This window comes from Indicator indicator, chromosome 1, assembly GCF_027791375.1.
Source record: "Indicator indicator isolate 239-I01 chromosome 1, UM_Iind_1.1, whole genome shotgun sequence".
NCBI classification, from domain to species: domain Eukaryota; kingdom Metazoa; phylum Chordata; class Aves; order Piciformes; family Indicatoridae; genus Indicator; species Indicator indicator.
In genome coordinates, this window is record NC_072010.1 from 38159788 (window position 1) to 38181747 (window position 21960).

General features: G+C 41.3%; 1 protein-coding gene across 2 annotated transcripts in view; it reads left to right on the forward strand.

Annotated features, from left to right (window-relative positions):
* The first annotated feature begins 629 nt into the window (after positions 1–629).
* TDRD3 (tudor domain containing 3) overlaps positions 630–21960 on the forward strand; it is a 113101-nt gene continuing 91770 nt past the window's right edge. For both annotated transcript variants that reach the window (XM_054381639.1, XM_054381644.1), the window contains exon 1: positions 630–640. The gene's annotated coding sequence lies outside the window, so the exon portion shown is untranslated. The remainder of the gene's footprint in view (positions 641–21960) is intronic.

Here is a 21960-nt window from a genome sequence, read left to right on the forward strand (position 1 = left end):
CACGATGTTATCAATAATAGTATTATTTATAGATGAAATGCGTTTAAAATACTTTTTTCTCGCTTCCATAAGGAGGTAAGTTGCTGGCCACTGCCAATGCTCCCCGGCGGCAAAGCCTCGTCACACGGCTGCGTCAAGCCCTGCCTTTCAAGGCCGGGCTGCCCTTGCCTGAGTGACCCCGAAGCCAAGAGGCAATGGCAAGGGCCCGCGCTCCGCGCTCCACCCCTTCCCGGGCCCGCGGCACCTCCTTCTCTGCCCTCACTCCTTCCCTTCTCCGTCATGGCGGCAGCGACTTCTATGCAGTCGGCAAGACACCCTCCCCCATTGCTGTAGCAGTCGGTCGCGGGCTTTGTTCGTCTCTGCTTGCGCCGCCTCCGCCCCTTCCTTCCCTGGCTCCCTCCCTCTCTCTCCCTTCCCAGCCGGACCTGGACGGGCCGAGTGCCCGGAGAGGGCCGAAGGGAGGGGGAACGAGCGGGCCCCGTGTCCCTCCTCCAAGCGCCGGGCCTCCTTGCAGCGCCCGGCGGTCCCGCGCCCGCCCGACCACGCTGCTCCGCCCCAGCGGCCCCAAGTTCTGTGGGTGAGCGGCGGCAGGAGGCGCCATGGCCGACAGGACTAGGGCGGCGCTTTCCGAGTCGGGCTGGTAAGTGAGGACGTCCTGGGCTGCACCGCGGCCTTCGCTGCGGCTTGGGGCCGGGGTGCCAGGCCTCGCTCGAGCCTGACCGGTGCCCACAGTTGGGCTCACCGGCCACGGGCAGCTGTATCTTTTTGAGTTACTCTGAGCAGCGGTGTGGGGTTTATGGAGTTCTCCTTGTTTTGAAGCCTGCAACGGTGAGGGGACGTCACCGCCCGAGCTCCGGCTTGGAGTCGGTCGCGGTGTCCATACGAAGGGGATCCCACCCCCACGGGTGCGCTTGGGGCCTGTTGGTGGAGCGGCTTATACTTACTGCCAGGAACAGAGCCCAGGCCTTCGTGGTGGCCCTGCTGAGGGATGTCCCCACCTCCCCTGCTTCAGGGGAGGCCTCCACTTGGTGGGGTCGTGATCCTCCCTGGGGGCCTGCGCGGCCGGTGGGCCTGAGGGTAGGCGGATTCCAGGGGATGCAGTATTGCGGCCGACCTGCTGCCCCTTACGACCATCTTTCCCCGAGGTCTGCCTTGGCTGAGTGTCGGCAATAGCAAATGCTAGGAGGCCCGGTGGTTGCCGGTAGTTTTATTGTTTTTAATTACGCTGTGCTCCCTTTCAGCAGGGAAAGTAAGATGGGAAAAGTGGAATTAAAGTAAATAGACGCGTGAGGCTTGAACCCAGGTATTCCTGCTTTCTTGTCCTAATCGTTTGGCACACTGTCTCTTTTGGAACAACGTCTTTCAATGAATTGTGCTTTTTGAAATACCTAGTACAGGCTGTGCAACTTGTTCACTAGTCTAGAGGAGTTTTGGACATTGTTGACTAGCAATTGATTTTTTGTTTTGTTTGTTCTTAATTGATTAAAGTAATTGGCTTTTTAGATAACATTTAGTCTATTTTTTTTTTCTGAACTACTTACTAACTTTTCACCAAAACAGAAGCTCAATTCTAACTACCAAGACAAAAAGCAGCTTACTTGGTTGTAATTGAGCAAAAATGCTCGAATTACAAGAAACGCGATTTCCAGTGGCATTTTGGCGATATTTCTATAGGGTTGTTTTAACGTTGTGGTTCTCTTGGACTCTGATTTTGTACATGGCTTAGTTGTAAAAGAGTAAAACATATGGTTTATTATAGAATAGGATATTTTGGTTGGAAGGGACCTACAGTGATTATCTAGTCCAGCTGCTTGACCAATTCAGGGCCAACCAAAAGTTAAAGCATGCTCTTATGGACATTGTCCAAATGCCTCTTAAACACTGACAAGCCTGGAGTTTGTTCAAATGTATCACCCTCCTGGTAAAGAAATGCTTCTTAATGTCCTGCCTAAACCTTCCCTGACACAGCTTTTAAGTGTTCCCATACGTCCTGTCAGTGGATCCCAGGGAGAACAACTCAGTACCTCCCTCTTCACGTCTCTTTCTTGGGAAGCTGTAGAGAGCAATGAGATTGCCCCGCAGCCTTCTTTTTCTCCAGACTAGACAAGCTCAAAGTCCTCCACAGGACATTCCTTCCAGCCCCTTCACAAGCTTTGTTGCTCTCCTCTGGATGCATTCAAGGCCTTTAATGTGCTTCTTAAATTGTACAGACAGTACTAGAGTTGAGGCCATGCTAATGCCAAATGCAGTGGGATAATCACCTCTTTGCGCCAGCTGGTTATGCTGTGTTTGATAACCTAGCTTTTACAGTGTTTACCCAGCTTTTAAAGCCTTGCTTTGTGATAATACTAACCAAACCGAGAAAATTAGTGTCCTTTAAGTCTGCTTTTTAGATAATCTTATCATATGTTTAAAAAATACTGTTTTAAATGTTTCTAGAGTGCACAATGGTGTGATTCCTTGCTATTGGTGAACTGCAAGAGTTGTGGCTATTTACACTAATTTTCATAACATCTGCTTATTGAAAGGGAAGTTTTGACTGTAACTGAAAACTCATGTCCTTCTTTTCCATGCTTATTCTAAAAATGACAAAGCTCTCCATAAAAGGAATCTTTATTTTCATAGGTTTATTTTGCTTGCATTTTCATATTCAAAATTTTATCACACCTTTTCTAGTTTTGCTACTTTGTCGGCTTAATGACTGCCATTGATAAACTGCTCTCAGGTTTTGGCAATACCTATGTAAGGCACCTCTGAAATGGTCTGTTATTTCAGAGTGTTTGGCCCTCTCCTTTGGGGCATATATTCTTGACTGCCCATAATATTTGTTATTCTTGCAATACTGCAGGGTGTGAGCCAAAGACAGAAAGATGATCAGGCAAGTAGTGGGCTGGTTATCTGGAATTATGCCTTGACCTAGTTGTGTTTGGAACAGTAGCATGAAGGAGGGGAAATGGATGCATATATTTTTGAGGAATGTGTGATGGAATGGAAAAAGAAATAATAGTTTGAAAATCTTATTTAGCTCAGTGGTTTTACACTTAAAACATTAATAACATAGGCATCCACACTTTTAACTGTTTTGCTGTTAGTGTTTTACTTAGGACTTCTTTTATTAGTATGTCTTGAAGTTATTTAACATGTGTATAAGTAAGCCTTCAGTCATAATGTGGCAGGTTTCTGACTACACTTGATTGCAGTGGTGGTTAAATCATGTTCTGTACCCAATTGGTTAACACTGTTACTGTCACCTCATGTCAAATAGGTATGTTTTCTTGTACAAAAATGAAGATGAGTTTATACATTAAAATCTGTCCCCATTTAAACTGCAGAAGCACCACTTGGCGTATCAAAACAAGTAAGAAACTGTTGTTCTTCCATAGCTGTAAATCCGCTGGCTTGTAAGATACTGCCTATACTGATTGTATTTTATTAAAATTTACTAATTTTTAGAGGTAAGAGGAGTTAATGTAGAGACACATTGATTGAATTTCTGTTATCAGTTTTACTTTATATTCAGAATCAAAAAATACATTTTTCAAGTAAAGCAGTAACGTGATGTAGTTAATATAGTATAGTAATAATGTGTATGTTTTATTCCAACTAGGTATTGTAAGAGAATCATCAGTTGTAAAATTGCTTAGAAATTTGTAATGTTTGCTTTGTAAGCTTTTTTCAGTGTATCAATTAAGTTTTTACCAGCTTTTGAAAAACAAAGTAACCTACAATGGTAGCTAAAGATGAGATTTTTTTTTTTTTTGGTGGTATTGTTCCATAAAAGTCAGTAAAAATTTGTTTGCAGAATTATAGCTTTTCTAAAGAGATGTCCTTGCAGTTGTCTTTAAACGTATGTGGTTTTTTGAAGCAACTTCTTTTTGCTAACCATAACACTATACATTGGAATGAGATGTGGGCTGCGACTTTAGAGGTGAGATAAGGTATGTTTGTATTATGTTACAGTGAAAAAAGATACTCAGTCTTGGAACAGAAGTTCTGTGTTAACATTTTATTTAGTTACCAGACACTTATGGGACAGAGAGAATGACTTTTTTACATTTTTATAGACACCTTTGTGAATTTTGGAACAAGTTTTATATTGTTCCCATTAAAATACAAACCTTAATGGAACTTGAATTATTGAATGCAGTTTTCTTACTATAACTGAAGTCTGCAAGTACTGCAGAACATCTCCTTATGTAATCAGTGAATGACAGAACACTTCTGTTGCATAGGCTTGCAATACCTATATTTTTTAATTTTCCCAGGTGACATTTCATGAGATATAACAAGCCAGAACCTCCTCAATGTCCTAGATATTTGCATAACTTTGGAATTTTTATCTAGAAATGCCTACACGTTTTCAACAATCAATGATATGCCATGTCCTATAGCAGGTTTAACCTGTGGTCCCACAGATCATGGATCTGGTGACTACTCCCTTAATGTGGGAAAGCAAGATGTGCAACCTGGGTGACTAAAGAATTGTTTTCATGCAAGTAAATGTATGTGTGAGTTCCCTTTGAAGTAGTACAGATTTTTCAGTTGTAATGTTTGATGCCATAGAAACTAGTACGTCTGTGGCAAAAATATATGATCTTGTAAAACTTAACATACTTGGAAGATTAGGTAAAGAGTGTTCCAACTATGAAATGTTACTCCCAGAGATGAAGAGGAAATAGATATATACTGGTTGCTTGGAAACAAAAGATTAGTGCTTAGTAATCCACGAGAAAACACTTGTATCAGTGTAATTTTGGTTTTATGTACTTTGTAAGTGAAAACTATATTTTTGGTGTATACTGGACTATTTTAGACTGAATTTTACGCATTTCTGCAAGTAGTGTGCTGCATACATTGGTCTGTTCTAACTTGTTCTTTGGAGGACTGATTGTATGGTGTGACCAAAGCTCTAAATCAAAAGCAGGTGCATGTCTGGAACCACTGGGAAGTGCTCAGGGGTACATCTAACTCCTCCTTCTGATAACGCAGGAGAAATTTGGCAGAGCAGTCAGTTTCAGGATCCTGCAGGGTGATCTGGTTTCCTACATGTTTTACTATTCCATTGAAGTGTCTTTGGAAAGCTCAGCTGAAATTGATCCCTGCATATACAGCAAAGCCAGGCTGGATAGAAGATGTTCTTTAGACACAGGAATAACAAAGGAGAGCTGCGTCAATTCTGAAGTTCTTGACAATCCTTTTGTGATGTACATCATTTTGTGAAGCTTGGTTGGTACCATGAAATCTCCAAATCCCAGGTCAAAACAAAATGCTGCATCACTTCATTTTTTGTTTGTTAAAGCGTATCCTTTATTGGATGGTCTGATCAGCGTTCTTGCTGGGTCATGAATAATGGGTAGTTAGAACTGAACTCCTTCTGTCATTTTCACTTCTGAAGGAGCAGGAAAAGCTCCATTGTTTTTGTTTTACCTTCTGTTGAGGGATACAAACCCAAGAAACTAATACAGATACTTTAAATAGAAAATAAAATAATTTTTTAATAACTAAAGATGCAAGGTGGTAACAAATCATCAAATAGTTTGGGTTGGAAAGGATCTTAAAGACTGTCTAGTTCCAACTGTTCTGCTTTGGGCAGAGACACTTCCTACTAGAGCAGAATACTTGAGGCTTTGAATAATTCCAGATTTGGAGCCTCTACTTCTCTGGGCAACCTGTTCCAGTGCCTTGCCACCCTCATGGTAAAGAACTGCTTCTTAATGTCTAATCTAAATCTACCCTCTGAGGCCGTTAACCCTTGTCCTGTCACTACATGTCTTCAGCTCTTCAGCTATCCAGTAGGCCCCCTTCAAATACTGGAAGGCTGCTATATAGTCTCCCCTGAGACTTTTCTTCACCAAGCTGAACAACCTGAACTCTCTCAGCCTTTTGGGTGGGATTGTTCCACCTTTTCACAAAACAAAAAAAAAAAAAAAAAATTCCTAAGGAATGATAGTGTTGTGGCACTGTAGCAGTTTGTTCATCTATGAGAATTGATAAAACCTGAACTGATTGGGTGCTTGTAGCAAAATCCTGTAATACAATTGCTCACTGCTTCTATTCAGTTTTGTGACTGCTGAATGATGTTCATGCAGGGGAAAATAATTCAAACCTATCTACATAGTGGTGAGCTCTAAATTCTCTGATGTTACTGAGAGAAGAGCAGTGGTCAGAAAGCTGTTGGGAGTTGTTCACAATAAAATAATTTTTTGTGTCATTATGTGTATCAGTGGTGTGTCCAAATCATTAACAGTGTGTATTGATGTAATCACCTTGGCACAGCAAAGGTTTCATAGATGGTGAAAAAGTGGATGAGAGGTATGGAAGATCCTCTGGGCTGGGAAGATGAAGATCTTTAGTCTGGAAAACAGAACAATAAAGGGGAGGTGATGGAGGTCTATAAAATCCATAGATCATATGGAAATGATGAATAGAAAAGAATAGCTGTTGTGTGTTTGTTTTATTTTTTTTTTTAAGACCAGAATTAGGCCACCCAGTGAATTAGACCTGCTACCTGATGAAAAATCAAGTAGCTTTTAAAGCAGTGTGCAATTAGATTCTGTAATGTAATTGCTAAGTGGATTAAAATTAGGCAAAGTCAGGTAGGGATAGATGCACTGCACACTGAACTTTACAATGCAGTTGGACTAACAGCTCTAAAATGACTGAAAGCTAGATATTATGCCATGTTTTACATTCTTTACAATCATCTGCTTCCATCCACCCTTGAAAAAAAAAGAACTGTTAGACCTAGAATGCATAAGTAAAAGCACCATTTATGTTCTTATTTTTATGTTAAGTAATTGTTGTCATGCCGTAGTTCTGAAGAAAGGATTTTTCTTGATTGGGTAGAGGAAGAAGGAGTAGGAATTTGTGGAGAAATTAACAGAACTATTTGGAATAGGACAGAGAGAAAAGACAAAGGCAGTCCTCTGTGCATACAGACTCACCTGCCTTACTGCAGCTCTGCCTTCAGGTTTTCATTAGTTGCTAGGAGAGACTATTCTTCTCTCATCTTGTTACGTCAGATATCAAATTGATTTATGCATTGTCTTTGGGAACACAGACTTCACCTGCTGTTTTCTCTGAATAATCTGCTAGGAAGCTGAAGCACTAGTTAGTATAAGATGTCCTTAATTTGTAGAATTGTTGCAGGTGAAGATGCTGCTACTGTGAATGCTTGACTCAAGAAAAAAACCCAACCCAAACCAGAAAATAAAAAAGCTTAGTCTACTTGCATGCATCTGCAGCTGGAAATCCTTTAAGTTGTTAGTTTTTTTTTGTTGTTGTTGTTGTTGTTTGTTTTTTTTTTTTTTTTTTTTACCACCCACTTTTTAAGTTGCTTTACTTGACTTGGTAATATGTGTCTCAGGCTGATTCTTTTCAGTCAAGGAGTTATATATGGGTGTCTAGCCTTTCTGTAGCTGCTCTCCTTGGTATCCCTGGAGATTTCAGATACATTTGCCTTGCTTCAGAAGTTATTTCCTTAGCCTTGTAATTCATAGTCTGCCATCTTTTTGAGATGCAGATAGTTGTTAGGACATGTGTCAATGTGTTTAACTTGATCTGGTAGTTTCCTTCTTTCTGCCTCTTTTTGTCTCCATGATCTTTGACCTTGTGGGTGAACAGTGCACATGATATGTCTCTGAGATGGCCATGTCTGCTGTGTTTCACAGTATTTTCTATCAGTTTGTCTGCTGGTAAGATAATTCCCCTAAACAAGGGGAATGGGTAGATCTTACTACACAGTTGTGATTGATTGTTTTGAACTGATTTACCTGTTCCCTTCCACAAATTTTGCTTCTAATTATGCGGTAAGTGGAGCATGTAAAAAGGCCCTTTTGGTAGGGATTTGAGAGAACTGCTCATTCTAAGCACATGGAGGAAAAGATGATTATTGAGAGTGGTCAAAATGGATTCACTAAAGGGAGGTCATGCTTGACCCATCTGATAGCCTTCTATGATAGCATGACTGGCTGAGTACATGAAGGGAGAGTAGTGGATGTTGTCTGCCTTGGATGTCAGTGAGGCTTTTGACATAGTTCCTCATAGGGAAGCATAGAAAGTGTGGGTTAGTTGAATGGACTGAGGTGAATTGCGAACTGACAGAATGACAGAGCTCAGAGGGTTGTGATCTGTGTTCACATCTGAGCTCTTCAGTTCAAGAGAAACAGGAAGCTACAGGAGTGAGTTCAGTGGAGAGCTAAGTTGATAGTGGGGAAACTGGAGCATTTCTCTAATGAGGAGAAGCTGAGACACCTGGTGCTTTTTAGCTGGAGAGTACTGAGAAGGGATCTTTTTAAAGCTTGTAAATATCTAAGAGTTGATCAGGATGATGGGGCAAACTTTTTTCAGTTATGCCCAGTGATAGGATGAGGGGCCACAGGCACAAACCACAACACAAGGAGTTCCAGCTCAACACGAAGAAAAGCTTTTTGACATTGAGGGTGGTGGAGCACTGTAAAAGGCTGCTCAGAGAAGCTTTGGAGTCTCCTCTGTAGATACTCAAAACCTGCCTAGATGCACTTACAGAATCTGAACGTAGCTGGGTGGAAGAGACCTTGAAGATCATTCCAACTTTTGACCTAGTACTGAAGGGTCAACACTAGACCATGTCCCTAAGTGCCAGGTCCACACACTGCTTGAACTCTTCCAGGGATGGTGATTCCACCACTGCCCTGGGCAGACCATTCCAACGTTTAGTAATCCTTTCAGTGAAGAAGTATTGCCTAATATCCATCCGAAACCTCTCCTGGTGTGGCTTGTAGCCATTTGCTCTAGTCCTGTCACTTGTCATCGGGGAGAAGAGGCTGGGCCCCTCCTTGCTCCAGCCTCCTTTCAGGTAGTTGTAGAGAGTGATGAGGTCTCCCCTCAGCCTGCTCTTCCCTAGACTGAACAACCCCAGCTCCTTCAGGAGCTCCTTATAGGTCATGTGCTCCAGGTCCTTTGTGAGCCTTGTTGCTCTTCCCTGGACATGTTCCAGCATCTCAGCATTCCTCCTATAGAGAGAGACTCAGAACTGAACACAATACTTGAGGTGTGGCCACAGTGTTTCTAATGCAAGCCAGGATGCCATTTGCCTTGTTGGCCACCTGGCACACTGCTGACTCCTGTTCAGTCCACTACCAACCAGTACCCCCAGGTCCCCTTCCAAGTTGCAGCTTTGCAAACCCAAGTCCGTAACTTACCATGACGTTGTTGTGACCCAAGTGCAAGACCTAGCACTTGGCCTTGTTGAACTTCATACAGTTAGCCTTCACCCACTGATCCAACCTGTCCAGATCCTTCTGTAAATCTTTCATTACCCTCTAGCAGATCAACACAACCACCCAGCTTGGTGCCATCTGCAAACTTCCTGAGGGTGCAGCCTGCTCTAGGTGACCCTGCTTTAGCAGAGAAATTAGACTAGATGATCTCTGGGGATCCCTTCCAAGCCCCACGTAAGAGTGTGTGGAAGTATGAGACTGTTCTGAAACTTAGAATTATTCTTCAAAACATTGAATTTTAATTATCTTATGTATTGGTTAAGTTTTAATAGATTGCTTATTTCATGATATAATATATAATATATAATAAAAGCTAAGATTGATTCTGCAAGTTATATATATTGTTTGGATGTTCAGCAGTAGTATATTTTCTACTTCTTTAAAGAAAAGCAAGATATTTAATTCCAATAATAATTCTAATATAGCTGATGGAAAGAAAGAAAGGCTTTCTCAGGGATGAGTGGTGTGTGAATGTTTCTAGTCACGTTTTACTTCATGTGGTGCATAGTTGTGAGGTGTCACAATTTGGGAAGGCTGGACAGCTCTAGGACTGATGTACAACCTTTAAGCTGCTTCACACGTTTAAGGAAAAGAATGGTACTGGTGTAATCTTTGCAACACTGATAAGTAATTGAAGCATGATGGGCATTCTTGCATTGGCTTTATTTTGAGCCCTTCACTGTGAGAAATGGAGCATAAGAAATGGGAGTGATGGCATTAACTGACAGCAAGCAAAGACTTACTCAGAGTTACAGAACAGACTTCCGAAATTGCTTCTTTGGCAGAGCGTGCTGTTTGTCAAGTGTGGTGAGGACTGGCTTTTTCATTCCTGTTGTTTTGTCTCATAGTGCTCCAAGAATGGGCTAGGAGCTTTTTGTTATGTGTCATGCTTGAGAAAGAGCTGTTGAGGAAAGCCAGAGGAGAAAAGCCATGTGTATTCAGACAGCTTCAAGATACTGTCAGTGGCGTGGCAGCTGTGTCTTTGGCACAGTCCCAGCTTTAGAATATTTGTGTTCAGTTTAATACTTGAGGGTGGCTGCCAATGTTTTCTGGGGAAATGTGAGAAACAGTATTTACAGCTTGTGTCTGAGGAGGAAAAGAAAAAAAATAATTTCATTAGATAAAAAAAAGATCCTTCCTCATTGTTGTGGCTGTGGCCTGTTGAATTTCTACAGCCTGTTAATGAATCATGTAGTACCAATCTTCTCAAGGAGCAAAGCATGCAAGAGCTCTTGTCAGGCACTTTGACTACAGAAGCTGATTCTAGCGTCTGCTGTATTACAGCAGTGCTGCTGCCGAAAGCTTGCCTTATCAGAGTTTGCAGTTAGTGAGGTTATCTTGGGCACATCTGTGTATTTCGCTGAAAAGTTTGGTATTTTTTGCATGGCAGCTGTTATTGCCGAGTAACAGTGTGTACATTTATCACTGTATCTCTTCTATGAAGTTGTTGTAGAGACTCATGTTGACTTTTTTTGCAATCTGATGAAGTTTCACACTGTTACATACTTTTGATATTGTAGTATGTTGTTATCTCAGTATTTAAATACTTAAGTAGGTGTAAATCAGGATGTAGCATTAAAGCATGGGCTAAAAGTGTATACTATTCAGAACCATTACCAACTGCAAAAATAACATTATTTTCCCATTCACTCTGATATTGATGGCAATATAATGAATGTGGAAAATACAACTTTCAACAGCTAGATTGTCTTGTTAGGTAGTATTTCTTGATAGAAAGACAGAAATAAAAAGTACTGTTTACAGAGTCTTAGGCTGGTTTGAAACGAACCTCCAAAGGTCATCTAGTCCAACCTCCCTGCAGTGAACGGAGACATCTTCCACTAGAGCAAGTTGCTCAGAGCCTTGTTGAGCCTGACCTTGAATATCTCCAGGGATGGGACCTCAATTACTTCCCTGGGCAACCTGTTCCAGTGTTCCACCACCCTCATAGTAAAGAACTTTTCCGTAACATCCAGTCTAAATCTACTTTTCTCCAGAAGCCATTGCCCCTCGTCCTATCACTACAGGCCTTTGTAAACAGTCCCTCTCCATCCTTCTTGTAGGCTGTCTTCAGGTAGTGGAAGGCCTCTATTAGGTCTCCCCAGTCTTCTTTCTCAGCCTCTCCTTGTAGGAGAGGTGTTCTAGTGCTCTGATCATATTTTGGCCCTCCTCTGGACCTGCTCCATCAGGTTCATGTCCTTCCTGTGTTGGTGGTTCCAGAGCTGGACACAGTACTCATCTTACCAGAGCAGAGCCAAGTGTCAGCATCACCTCCCTTGGTCTGCTGGCCACGCTTCTTTTGATGCAGCCCAGGATGTGATTGGGCCTCTGGGCTGCAAACACACACTGCTGGCTCATTTGTTACCGAAATACATTTACACTTTCTTTCGGTTGATGTTACCGTAACTACTGTTAGGTTTTTTGCACAGAGGGAGTTGAGGAGACTTTAAAAGCCATCAAGGCTGTTAAGTTTAGCTGGAAGTTTTCATGGACTTGTTAACCTGTTATGTTGTGTCTAAGACAGTTTTAAGTACAAAGCAGAGATGCTGGATTCTAAATTGGTTTGCAGAATGGTAACAATAATGAAGCAGTGGTTTTCAACTTAGAATGCTTTCAACTTAGAATGCAAGTACAGTTGAAAGTACTTGCAAGTGTTGAAGTTTCCATATAACTTGGGGAGGGGAAAAACGTCAGTGAAAGAGCTGAAGAGAAAGTGGGTGATTTTCAAGGGTCTTACTGTGCAAAGTAGTAATTTCTGAAAGACACATTTTGTGTTGAAGTGATGAGCTGCTTAGGAGTACTGAAAGGAAGCATATGTAAAAAATAAGATCCATCAAGCTGCGTTTCATTGAAGAGAGTCTAATACACAAATACATATCTGTGTAGTGCACATGTAATTATTGATAGACTTGAGAGATGCAATTCAGCTAGTCTAAGAAATGGCTTGGAGCGCTGCCTTGTGGCAAATACCTGCTAATTGCTGAATCATAATTCTGTGATTGATCGCAAATCAGTTGCCTCTGAAACTTTTCACTTGAGTAAAATTGTCTTTAATTTTTGATACAAATTAATAGCAGATTTTTTGTGTGTAACTATGAAAATCAGAGTAAATGCAGGGAGTGCATTAGTGTATATACTATAAGCAAGCCAAAACAGGTTTAGGTTAATATATTAATAGTTAAAATTATTCTTGAATAAGTAGCATATAAGGATTTCAAACAGTTTTTAGGTCATTAAATGTCTAGTAACAGTTTTTGTAAATTGTTTTTTTTAATGGCTGATGAAGATTCTCCATGAAATTGGCCAGAAACATTTCTTACACGTATTTCAGAATTTGATTTGGAAGGATTGACTAAAGTGGAGAGAATCCTGTGGAGTGAGCAAATGAGGAAACAAGAACTTTTACTGTTTTCTGTGCTTGGGGCATTGTGCTTTGTTAATTCATCCAAGTTTTTAGCCTTGACCAAATAACCTATTACAGAAATTCATGGTTGATGCTCATTATGATATTGGACACTTAGGCAAAAGGATTCTCTATTACATGGTTTTTAGATGGAAAAAGATTTATTTGGAGAATGCTGCTAAGGGTTCACTGGTGTGTAATTTTCTCTAAATTTGTGAACGAGGAAGAGGAAATGTCTGGGTCATCACTTCATTGCTCACTGTCTCTTCTGCTTTCTTACTTTGCATGTCAGTTTCTAAGCTGAGCATGTCACTGTATGATAATAACATGAAGAAATGGAAAAAGCTTCATGCTGTTACACCAGAGAGATGAACTTAGTGCTTTGTAACTGCTTTATTCTTTAGGTTTGTTTGTAATTTCTTTTTGTTCACATGGAATAGTTAGTGTTCCATTGTTGTGTGATTCTTAAATAAACAACATAACTGTTACCGGAAGATAAAAATTATTAGGAACTGACTTTGGCCTTATCCCCTCAATTATTCACTGACAGAAAAATAATACTTTTTTGTCAGATGTTTCTGTGACTGACTTAGAAAGGAAGTGAAAACTTGAGTTCGAGCATCATAAAAGAAAGTCAGGGAGAATAAAGACCATATGGTGCTCCCTGTGCTCCTGGTTGCATGTTCACACTGCACTTATTGATACCTGACTTGCTTTTGCAATAGTTTGCTGATCATCTTCATGTTTTTTACAGACCTACCTACTTGTCTGTAGGTTGGTGGTTAACTGATACTCTTCTGTTGCTCATGTGCAGTTGACAATCTCCAACTTGGAAATAATCCTTGGAAGTCCTTTAACAAATACAGTACTGTGTTTTTTTTAATTTTTATTTTCTTTTAGTTTTAAAAATATATGAATCTGTGAAGCTGCAGCGATTTTCAAGTACTTGTAAACACATTCTAGTTTTAGTGTATGTTCATTTACATTACAAGAGCACGTCTGCCCTCACACTGCTAATTTTGACTGTTTGGGTCTTTTTTGTAAATGTGCTATAAATCTAGTTTTAAAGGTCTGTAGAAATGGCCATTTTTAGCATTGAGCAGAATAAGAAGCCTGCTACTTCTGCAGGATGGAAAATAACTATTCTCTATGCAGAAAAGTTAGCTATGATGAGTTAAAATGATGCAATTACAGTAATAGAGATGTGTGTATTTTAAGCATTGATGACCACAGCTGTAAAAAATTTTCTACTTTGGCATTTTCAGTTATGACATATGCTTCTTTGTTTTAGTAGCAAATAAATAGTAAAAAATAGTAGCAAATTCTCATCTTTCATCCTTCTGAGCAGATTGCTACTACTTTTTTTTTTTGGTGTGTATTTGTTTTAGTCAATTTTCATATGTAGGAGGGAGGTATGTGCACTATTTATTTATCTCTTAGAGCACTAGAACAAATTCTGTAGTAACAGTGCCCACAACAGCAGCTATTCCTGGGGACTTTTTATTGGGAATAAAATTGTTTTAAGTATTTCAAGTGAAACTGAATGAAGGCATTTGCTTAACATCCTGCTTTGTGAATCCACAAACACTTAGGGATGTTAAGCTTCTGTTATGGCCAAAGTTAATACCAAGTGTCTTGAAAGTCTTCTGATGCTGATATGGAAGACATACTTTAATAACAAAATAAAGTTTCCAGGTTTCGTTTTATGGTTCAGTGATGGTTTTTTGGTAATAAAGTGGGATTTTACATCTTGAACTGAGTAATATTAATAGTCTTCATGTGTATAGTTGTAAAGATAAATAAGGTGGTTAAAAACTATTAAAATTTGTACTTGATCTACTGAAGATACAGCCTTTTGTTACTTACATGTATAAATAATGTGTTGTGTATTCTTGTCTCAATAATCCAGCTTCTAAGTATCTTTGATGGAAAAAAGCACAAAATGTTACTGTGAGTAACATTGCAAATTAATTCTTGTAAAGATGCCAGGTTTTGTGATACTTAACAATATAATTTTATAAAGATACTTGCTTGGGCAACATCTGGAGAGGCCATCATAGTCCTAGCCCATGCTGAAAGCAGGGCTAGCTTGCTGAGGGCCTTGTCTAGTTGAACTTTGAATTTCTCTTAAGTGGCCTGCTCTGCGTTTTAGCCACTCTTGAATTGCCTGCATATCTTGGCAACAAAGGGAGGGGAACTAGTTCCACCTTCCTTGCTTTTCTTCCAGCTGTGCAAACTTGGCAAACCAAGTGACGTGCTCAGCTTCTCCTCCCATGACATGGGCCTCAGCATCCAAAACATCTTAGTGGTCTGCCTTCAGTTGTTGGATCTTCTGTCATAAGGTACCTTGGGAAACAGCCCTTAAAAACAAAGGGGTCCAGGAGGGCTGGACCTACTTTAAGGAAGAAATTTTGAAGACTCAGGAACAGACTGAACAGTCCCAATGTGCAGGAAGATGAGCTGATGGGGTAGATGGCTGGCCTGGATGGGCAATGAGCTTCTGAGTGAATTAAGAGGAAAAAAAGAGGGTGTACCACCTTTGGAAAAAAAGGGGAGGTAACCCGTGAAATGTTTAACAGTGTTGGTAGTTCATGTAGGAAAAAAACATTAGAGAGGCAAAAGCCCACTTAGAACTTAGACTGGCCACTTCTGTAAAAGACAATAAAAAAATGTTTTTATAAATATATTAATGGCAAATGGAGGAGCAAGGACAACCTCCACTCCTTAGTGGACACGGAGGGAAATATAGTAAGAAAAGATGAGGAAAAGGCAGTGTAACAAGGAAGAATTAATTGAAGTTTTATTAGAAGTACCCAGCTGCTGAGGGCTGCCTGGGAATAATTGGTGTTTGTGCCCAGCTGCCCCGGGTGTCTGGGAACGCTTGGTGTTTGATCAGAAGCTCCCAGGTACACTATAAGAGTAATGGATAACATGTATCTGTAGGTTTCCTCTGTTTGTGAAACTAAGCGGGGATGGGAATGTATTGAATGTGTTGACATCCTGAGCTGACTTCAAAAGACATTCAAGCTCTTGTTTAACCATTAACAGACCTGAGGAATATGAAGATGAGTAAGGCTATTGCTGGGCAGGGGGTGTATGACCCCCTGAGCGGGCTGTGCGCATGAGCAGTAGGGTGAGAAGTTACATAACACAATTGTGAAATATGGGAGGGACTTTGGCTCCAAGACCCAGCCTCCTGTGATGTCTTGGCCTGATGTCATGGGACGTGGGACCCTTAAAAAAACCTGAAGGCCACTACTGGGGGATTCTGCTGTTTTCTCTGATCCAGCAAGACAAGATTTGGTCTCCTTGGGACACCTGCCTGGATGGGAGATGATCAGCCCTGCCGTTTTGCAATCTTTGGTACTGCAGTGTTTCTTACAGGGTGTTTAGGATAAGTTAGCTGTGCTTTCCTTGGGATTGGGCTCTGCTTTTGGGTTTACTGGGTAACCTGAAGGGTTGTGCCTTGCTCTTGGGTTTTGTGCCTTGCTCTTGGGTTTTGTGCCTTGCTCTTGGGTTTTGTGCCTTACAGCGCTGTGGTACAACTTTGTCTGCCTTTATAATAAACAAAGATGTACCTATTGGCACCTGTGGTATGTGTAATTAATTCCTTATTGAAAAGGACCCACTGGAACAGGCAGAGGTACTTAACGCCTTCTTTGTCTCAATTTTCAGTAGTAGGGTAGGTTGTCTTCCAGACAGCTGGCCTCCCGAGCTGGCAGATGGAGTCACGGAGCAGTATAGTCCCTCTAGTCCAGGAAGAAGCAGTTAGAGATGTGCTGAGCCACTGGTATCCCCACAAGTCTATGGGACCAGATGGGATCCATCCTAGGGTAATGAGGGAACTGGCAGATGAGCTGGCCAAGCCGCTCTCCATCATTTTTTCAACCGTCCTGGCTCACTGGTGAGGTTCCAGATGACTGGAAGCTGGCTAATGTGATGCCAGTCCACAAGAAGGACCTGTCAGCCTGACCTCAGTGCTAGGCAAGACTATGGAACTGGTCATCTTGAGTGCAGTCACACTGCACTTACAGGATGGCCCAAGGGATCAGGCCCAGCCAGCATGGATTTAGGAGGGGCAGGTCCTGCCTGACCAACCTGATCTCCTTCTGTGATCAGGTGACCTGCCTGGTGGATGTGGGGAAGGCCGTGGTTTCTACCTGGACTTCAGCAAGGCCTTTGACACTGTCCCCCATAGCAAACTGCTCACCAAACTGTTGTCCCGTGGCTTGGACAGCAGCACTCTGTGCTGGGTTAAGAACTGGCTGGAGGACTGGGCCCAGAGGGTGGTACTGAATGGTGTCACTGCCAGCTGGCAGCCTGTCACTAGTGGTGTCCCCCAGGGATCAGTGTTGGGCCTGATCCTGTTCAGTATCTTTATTCATGACCTGGACAAGGGGATTGAGTCCATAATCAGTAAATTTGCAGATGACACCAAGCTGCGGGTGGGTGTTGATCTGTTAGAGGGTAGGAGGGCTCTGCAGAGGGACCTTGACAGGGTGGACAGATGGGCAGAGTCCAACGGCCTGAGATTTAACACAGCTAAGTGCTGGGTTCTACACATTGGCCACAACAACCCCATGCAGTGCTACAGGCTAGGGACAGAGTGGCTGGAGAGCAGCCAGGCAGAAAGGGACCTGGGGGAACTGGTTGACAGTAGGCTGAACATGAGCCAACAGTGTGCCCAGGTGGCAAGAAGGCCAATGGCAATAGTGTGGCAAGCAGAAGCAGGGAAGTCATTCTGCCTCTATACTCAGCACTGGTTAGGCCGCACCTTGAGTACTGTGTCCAGTTCTGGGCCCCTCAATTTAAGAAAGATGTTGAGTTGCTTGAATGTGTCCAGAGAACGCTAACAAAGCTGGTGAGGGGTTTGAAGCACAACCCCATGAGGAGTGGCTGAGGGAGCTGGGGTTGTTTAGCCTGGAGAAGAGGAGGCTCAGCAGTGGCCTTATTGCCATCTACAACTACCTGAAGGGAGGTTGTAGCCAGGAGGGGGTTGGTCTCTTCTCCCAGGTAACCAGTCACAGAAGAAGAGGACACAGTCTCAAGCTGTGCCAGGGGAGGTTTAGGCTGGATGTTAGGAAGAAATTCTTCACAGAAAGAGTGATTTGCTGTTGGAATGGGCTGCCCAGGGAGGTGGTGGAGTCACTGTCCTTGGAAGTGTTTAAAATAAGATTGGATGAGGCACTTAGTGCCATGGTTTAGTTGATTAGGTGGTGTTGGGTGACAGGTTGGACTTGATGATCTCAAATTTCTTTTCCAACCTGGTTAATTCTGTGTGATTCCATGTAATGGGTACTCCTGAAACTGGACACCGTATTTTAGATGTGGCTTTGCACTGAGAAGAGGTGAATAGTCATGTCTCTCGATTTGTTGATTATAGTTCTTGCTAATGTAATCCAGTATGTTGTTATTCTTTATCACTGTATAGTACACTGGTTTGTGTTTAGATTGTTTTTCACTGTGAATCCACAGAGCTGTGTTTTCTCCAGCCATTTCCCAGCATCAGTGGTTGCAAGGCGTCTGGTCTAGCACTTAGCTTTGAGCTCTGTGGTGTTGCTTTTGGCCATGAAACTGCCAGAAGTGGTTCTTCTTACATAGTTCAGTTTTCAGTAACTTGACATTCCCTGAGCTGTCCCTCCTCAAAAGAAAAAAATAGTTCTGTTAGATTTTTATTGATAAGTGCATCTCTTTTAAACTGTGAAGTGCTTATGTAAATTTAATTTTGACTTGCTTTTGATAGCACAAGTAATGTTGATGCATAGTGAAGAAACTGTAATGTAGTAATTGGTGATAGAAAATGGGATATAGTGAAGGTAAGTACTTAATAAGAACTATTACTAGAATGCCTTTTTTGGGTCTGGCAGCTACTTAAACTTCTGATTCCTGAAATTTATGAACTGGAGACTCACATGAAAGATCTCTTTATTTCATGTGGGAATGCTATTTTGAGTTAATTTTGCTACAGTTCCAAGAAATTTCAATCATTCTTTTGCCCATGCACATCTTTCCTTTCTCAGTCTCTACAGTGGATGGTCTTGTGCTTTCCTTTGCTGTGTCAATCAAAGTTTCTGTCCCAGTACTGTGTCTCTAATCAAGTCCAAAAACTGTGGAGAAGCCCGAGAGTGTGACAAATAGGCAGAGATAATATTTCCCCAACTTTTAAGTATTGGTTTTTCAGCAATTTCCTTAGCTGGATGTTTCCTTGCTATTAAATAGACTTTTGATGAATTTCTTCTGCATGGATCTGTGCAGTTGTTTTTTGAACCTATATAAAATTTTAGCAGTCATAGAACAGTGAGTAACAGCTTGATATGCTGTTTGAAGCAGTTTGCTGAATTTCCCACTTGCTAACTTCAAGACCATGAATAACCAATCCTTTTTATCTCTTCAACGGTAGTTGGAACCATATAGATATGTTAAATCCCCTCTTCAGTCTTTTTCATGCTCTGAAGAAGACTATTCTGTGTAGTTAGCATTCAAAAGAAAGGTGCTCTGTATGTTTGATATGCTTTGCAACTGTCAAATGAAGAAGGGCAGACAGAAGACAGAGAATCTTGAAAGGAGGAAGAGTTTGGGAAAAGTAGTCACTGATGAGGACAAGAAGAAAGGAAAATAAAGGGAGATACTTTTAGATATGTATAATTCAATCTCTCTCATTGTAGAGGAAAGTACAAAATGATTGAGAAAATGAATGACGGAGATGTGGTAAAAGTTAATTAACTTAGCAAGCTGAGTATAATGCATGATAAATTACATGCAAGTTTCAAAATTCCGAGTGCCTGGCCTTTGGGCAGTGTCATTTAGCCCATCATGTACTTGTGAGTTTGGATAAAAGAGGGAGTATAAGAATGTGAGCAGTCATTTGCAGTTACAAGAGGTAGGGGCTGGCTTGCACAGACTTGTGACTGGATGTATGTTCCTGTGTTATTAAACATGCAGAATAAAAACGTATAGCTTTGTCATGCTGTCTCTATGAAGATGATATATTTATTTTACTACTTGGCAGATGAATATCTACAGTTACTGCTTCTCAGCAGAGAAGTGATTATTTCTTAAGATGTCTTATTTCAGCTGGTTCTTGCTTGTCCACCTGCGTCCACTGGAGCCCTGACCCCATCACATACTGTTTTTCTACAGAACGTTGATGTACATTTCACTGTGTACATTTTAGCTTAATATTACTTGTTACAGGTTTTGACACAAACTTGATTTCACTATTTCTTAATCAGAATATTAGGGTATAAACTTTAAGTAACTTGCATTAAAGTAACGAAATAGTCCAATTCTGAGTCATGGCATTGTATATGATTGCTTGACTATTGATGAAATTAAAAGCAAGCTGAAAATAAGCTTTTCAGAGGTATGGAAATAACAAAGTGTGGTTGTCTTCAGGTTGTTCCCTCTGCTCCTAAAGCTAAACTCATTATTGTAAATGTTCCCCTTTGACTCCTGTGCCCTCCTGCTGCAGTGCCCTTGGTGCTTTTAGCACGGGTGTAATACCATGCCTTCATCTCCTCCTTCTGGTCTGCCCTACCTCATAACACATTTGGCTGCCTCTCACGTCCCTGTGCATTTGGCAAGCACCAGCATGTGTTATGGCTGGTTTGGAGCTAGGCGAGTGCTTCAATTGACCAGTTGATTGCTGCTGCTCAGAATGGATGAGAGCCAAGTTCTGTTTCCCTTTTCCACAATGCATTAGCTAATTTGTATGTCTTGTGTCTACCCGGCAGCTGATTTCTGTGAAACTTAGGGGAGGTCAGCATCTTTGAGACCTCTGTTTCTCTGTCAAATTTGACTGAAATTGGCCTGTGTGATTAGAATTCATTGGTGTGACAGGGTTGCTGGACAGACTGGGTAATATATAGCCATTTTCAAAGGATAACTGAATTTGACTGCATTCTAAAAACTTTAGAATTTGTTCTCTTAAACAAAAATTAAGAAACTGGAATTCCTCTGAAATGGTTTATCTATTTAGTCTGTGAAGTGTTCGCTTTTTCTGAGTACTGAATGCGAAAGGAGAGAGGAGAAATCGTCTGAAGTGTCTGTCTCTTCCTTGTGCTCATTATTTCAGCACCTACAGTGTTTCAGTGTAGGTGATGTGGATACCAACTTGGGCCATGGGAATTTGAACCATGTGTTCTGCTCCTGCAGAAGAGTGCTTTGGCTGTGAATCTGTAATACATACAGTGGTGAAATAGTCTTTCTTCTTTGATGCCATTCTGCATTTCATAAATAATCAAACTTCCTTCAGAGTTGCCTTAGCATCTCAAGTCTGTAAGTCTCTTCCCCTTGTGCCCTCCTTTTGTCTCTGTGTCTGTTTTAACATTTGGAGCAGCTTCAACAGAAGGAATTGACAAAGGCTCAGACACCTAGCACTGAAACTAGGGAGATATTAATGTTCGTGTGGTGCTATGATTTGAATTCTAATTTTTGTGCACAGTATTATTTGTTGTATATTTATCCACTACAGTTATTATTTGCCAGGAAAGTGCAGCTGCTGTACAGTGGTTTTAATCCTTTCATATATTTTTTAGAAGTAGAGACTGAGCTGCTCATCGAAGACAGGTTGAAAGTGACCATTTTCTGAGGCTTGTGAGGTGCATTTTTTTAATCCAAAATAAAAATGGCTGAAAGGAATGTTTATACGCTTGTAGGCAGATAATTATCCTGCAAAACATAAGAGAATAACTTCTGAAGGAGATTCTCTTAATAGAAAAGGGAAGTTTCAATGCATGTTATCTTGATTTGAGGCAGTGCCTTCAAAATAAGATGATGGTCCTAAGCACTGCTTTGCAAATTTTACTTTTTGCCCACTCTTATGATGAGGCACCATGTCCTATCGTAAATCTTAAGTTAGACATGGCAATTGGAATGCTGACATTGTGAATCTGTCTTTTCTATTTATCCTGACACATTAGTTTTGCTTCCTACCATCTTTCCCCCTTACCTGGCAGAGACTGGGAGCAGGTGTGGTCTAAGGTATTTAGCTTTATATACTTCAGATTGAAGTACATTGGAATTTAACTGTCTGTGAAGCTTGTAAGAAAAACAAAACTTGAAGTAGCTAGGTGGGCAGAGAAAGGGCTATTAATGAAGGGTGACAGAGCTGCAAGTAATTCTGAGTTTCAATTGATCTGCAATACACCAAATATATAACAAGAACATAGGTTTCTTGTTATCATAGAATTATTGAATGGTCTGGGTTGGAAGGGACCTCTGAAGGTCATCTAGTCCAACCCCCTCTGCAGTGAGCAGGGGCATCCTCAATTACATCAGATTGCCCAAAGCCCTGTC